Here is a 514-nt window from a genome sequence, read left to right as displayed (position 1 = left end):
AGGTGGGATACCCACAGTGAGAGCAGGGTGTGCTCAGTGCAAACTCAAGCTCCCTTTTGCTGGATCTCCTGGAGCAGCTGCCAAAGTGCAGACCAGTGTTCAGCAACACCAGCAACATCTGGGCACCAGAGTTCTGTCTCCACCCTGAAACACAGCTCAGGGCAAACCTGTGCCTGCCAAACCACCTGCAGGCAAAGACACAAGTGAGAGCTGAGAGAACCTGCTCCTGCACAGACCAGTCAAGGCTGAGCACTCTGGCACTCAGGTTGCTCCAAGTGCCTCGTGTCCATAGGTGGCCCAGTCGTGTCCATAGGTGGCCCAGTGCTGCCTTCTCCCAGAAGGGAGAGCTCCCATGGGGTTCTAAAGCTGCACTGACCCATGCAGGTGTAACAGACTTCCAGTCAGGGGCCAGCATCATTCTCAGGTGGCTCTCACGACTGTATGGGCAGCCCTCGAAGGGAGAAAGATGCTACAAAGGAAACTCCCTAAAAATCTATTGGAACAAAGAAATAAA

This window comes from Erithacus rubecula (genome assembly GCF_903797595.1).
Source record: "Erithacus rubecula genome assembly, chromosome: 5".
Taxonomy (NCBI): Eukaryota; Metazoa; Chordata; class Aves; order Passeriformes; family Muscicapidae; genus Erithacus; species Erithacus rubecula.
This window is presented reverse-complemented; position numbering follows the sequence as displayed.